The sequence below is a fragment of the Lycium barbarum genome, chromosome 1 (assembly GCF_019175385.1).
Source record: "Lycium barbarum isolate Lr01 chromosome 1, ASM1917538v2, whole genome shotgun sequence".
Classification (NCBI taxonomy): Eukaryota; Viridiplantae; Streptophyta; class Magnoliopsida; order Solanales; family Solanaceae; genus Lycium; species Lycium barbarum.
Window position 1 is genome coordinate 103,893,565 of NC_083337.1, and position 3,563 is coordinate 103,897,127.

Here is a 3,563-nt window from a genome sequence, read left to right on the forward strand (position 1 = left end):
GCTCCAAGAAACTCATATCTAAGATCGGATGGAAGTTGCTTGAGCTCCAACTTCGGTGGCTCAATAATTGACGGTTTTGCTGGAAGAGTTGTTCGCTTCTCTAAATCAAGAGACAATTTCTTGGGCTCATAAGAGTAAGACCCCAGACCGGTGAGTGAATTCATCGTCTGAATATATCCCTCCATTTCTTCTGCATCAAAATTGACCAAGATGGTCGATAATGCTTCACCCAAGCATTCTTCCTCCATCTTGAATTCTACCGCTTCATCCACCACATCAAAAGAATTAATGACTGAAATACTTTGATAAATACTAGGCAATTTCATACCCTTGTTGGCGTGAAAAGTCACCTCCTCGTCGTTAACCCGGAACTTGATTTCATTCTTTTCTGAATCCATAAGAGCCCTCCCTGTAGCAAGCAAAGGTCTCCCCAAAATAATAGGAATTTCTTGATCAACAACACAGTCAAGAATCACGAAATCTGTCGGCAGTAGGAATTCCCTAATTTGAACAAGCACATCATCAACTAGCCTTTTTATCGACCTGTCAGTCATCTGCAACCTCATGGTAGTGGGCCTTGGTATCCCTAATCTTGATCTCTTGAAAATCTCAAGGGGCATAAGATTTATGCTAGCCCCGTTATCACACAACGCCTTGGCAAAATCCTGCTGCCCTATGGTGCATGGAATGGTGAATGCTCCAGGATCTTCCCTTTTTTGCACTGTGGTCTTGGAAATAATAGCACTGACGTGATGAGTAATAACCACAGTGTCGTGTTTCAATGGCTTCTTCTTCTTTGTTAAGAGATCCTTAAAATACTTAGCAAACCCAGGAAAAAGGAATGTTCATCGTCAATTACTTGAGTTGATCATAAAATCGCAAACACTTGTCATCTTCTATTTTCCTCACTAGCCTTTGAGGAAAAGGCGGTGAAGATTTGAACATTTGAGTCAAAGGGCGTAGAGTGCCAGAAATTTTTGCCTTCCCCTTTTCATGTTTTTCTCCTTATGCCTTGATAATATCAAGATTTTGCTCCTCTTCATCTATAATAGGGATTTCCTCCTCTGTTTCTTCCTCCACAATAACATCAGATACATCAGGTTGTGCCTCTTTTTCAACAATTTGCTCAAGATCAATCACCTTGTTATCAGCACCTCGATGAATATTTTCCACTTCGGGTGCTAATAGCAGCTACATGCTCCACAGAGTTTACCCCACTACCTTTCGGATTTGGAACTGTATCACTTGGTAGTTGTCCACGTTGAGGAGTATGCACTTCTCTGGAAAGGTCTCTGAATTGCGATTCAAGCTTCTGAATGGCAGGTGAATGAGATAGTTCAACCTGAGACATTCCCTTTATTGTACTTTCAGTTCTGTCCTGATTCATTAGCATTTTCTGCATCATACTTTTCAGCTCCGCAGAATCATTAGCAACATTGCTAGCAGAGTTGCTAGCTGAATTGTGTCTCTACTGTTGGGAACTTGATGCTTGCCCCCTTGGTGGAATGTAGGGGTTAGAGCTCTTGTTGCCATAATTATTGTTATTGTAATTCCCTTGATTTGGATTTCCCTGATCATTTTTGCTATAATTGTTCCCTTGCAATTGGTGTTGAGGCTTTTGCCATGGGTGATGGCCCGGACCTTGATAATTTTGCCTTTGTTAACTCCCTTGGGAGTTGTTGACATAATTAACATCTTCATAATGTTGTTTCCCATCTTGGTACATCCCCTCAGGGGCTTGATACATCCCCTGTGGATAGGTGGTAACTCCTCAACAACATTTACCCTTGTGCATCCTTTTCTGCCAACTTCTTTGATAATAGATCCACCGTGGTTTGCAATTGGGCAAAGGCATGATCTCTCTCGTGGTTTTTTTTTTTGCAACAGCAGCTAGTGATGGACTACCATAAGAGAGACTCTCACTATCAGTTGAATAACAAACTTGATTGTGGGTGGTGAGTTTATCAAGCAAACGGGTGATGTTGATAAATGACTTGTCCATGAAACATCCTCCCGCCTCAGTATTGACAGCAATCTGATTCATTGTATCTAAGCCCTTGTAGAATTTCTCGGTGAGAATAGCATCCGGAAACCCGTGAGTTGGAGATTGAGCTAGATAGTACTTGAACCGCTCCCATGCCGAATATAATTGTTCCCCCGGGATCTGTTTGAACTCAAAGATCTTATCTCGAAGTTCTGCCTTTTTGGTCGGTGGGAACCACTTCTTCCTAAATGTATTGGCTATCTCGCTCCAGGTATGAATAGAATTGCTGGGAAGCTTTTCATACCATTCCCTTGCTTGGCCAGCCAAGGAATATTTGAAGACCCGTAACCGAAGTGCATCAGCAGAAACAACGCCTTGGGATTGTTGAGCACACACGTGCAGGAAGTTCTTCAAATGTCGGAGTGGCAGTGTTTTAAAAGGCAATTTCAGGACTCGCCTCGAGGCTCGCCCCGGAGCGGGGCACTGGCAAAACGCCTCGGGGCTCACGTGTGGGGCTTAGTTCCTGTGAGACTTACGCCCTAAGCGCCCGACTGTACGCCCTAAACACTCCTAACGCCCAACGCTCGGGGCTCGCCTAACAGTTCTTACACAAATTATATGTTAAATTCTTTAATAAATGAATGATACTTAATAGTTTTTCATCTATAGAAATAAGAAGATTAGGTGTAACTCCAATAACAAGTCGTAATATTGCATATTTACTATTTGAGAACATCGTGAGGGTGAATATCACTTAATTTCAAACCAGTATTACCCGGCAACGGCGCCAAAATTTGATACGCTCAAATTACACCTATGAGTGGCGTAAAGCGATCGTTGTCAAATATAATAACCCAAACAAGGTTGGGGTCGAATCCCACAGGGAATATAGAGAGAAAAGGGTACTAATTGTATGTGATACTAGTCTTTAAAGGCTTTAATCCTATTCTGAATAGTTTGAAATATTTGTTGTGTAATGTAATTGAATACTTTGACTTGAATTGTACTTAATGCGAGAGCGAGACTAAGGTTGTGCTCCCCGCTTTGATTAGATATTATGCTTCAGGTTTCAATGTGATATACTTCTAATGGTTATTCTAAGAGTATGCACTTGATCTCTTAAGGACTTCCTAATGTTTCCCAACAGTTAGGCCGTATTTCCTCTTTATGGTTTTTCCAAATGTAAAAGAGTTGAACTCGAAGAGCGACTAATAATGTCAATTAGACTTGTTCTTATCCCTAAGTTAGTCTATTAAACGAGGGTTAACACCCCGAGTCATTGTTATTCAATCTTACCAATACTAACTCTCTTTCCCAATAAAAGTCAGTATAATGGCTTAGGCTAATGCTTGCAATCATTACCCAACGCTAACGCACAAAGATAGAATAATACCAACAACCATTATGCATATATCAATAGTAGAAACCCATTCACATAATACCCTTCATGGGGTCCACAACCTTAGAATTAAAATTAGCTACTCATCATTTTGGTTAACAAAGAAAGCTTAAAAGTTAACATAATGTACTTACAATGCTAATACAACGTGGAATGAGGGTGAAGTTGGTGCTTTAAATG

The 3,563-nt window shown here is 40.9% G+C and overlaps 1 non-coding gene across 1 annotated transcript; it reads left to right on the forward strand.

Annotated features, from left to right (window-relative positions):
• The first annotated feature begins 2,090 nt into the window (after positions 1 to 2,090).
• Positions 2,091 to 2,196, forward strand: LOC132619111 (small nucleolar RNA R71). Its single transcript, XR_009574516.1, has one exon. It is a non-coding gene; the product is annotated as a small nucleolar RNA R71 (small nucleolar RNA).
• Positions 2,197 to 3,563: the final 1,367 nt, after the last annotated feature.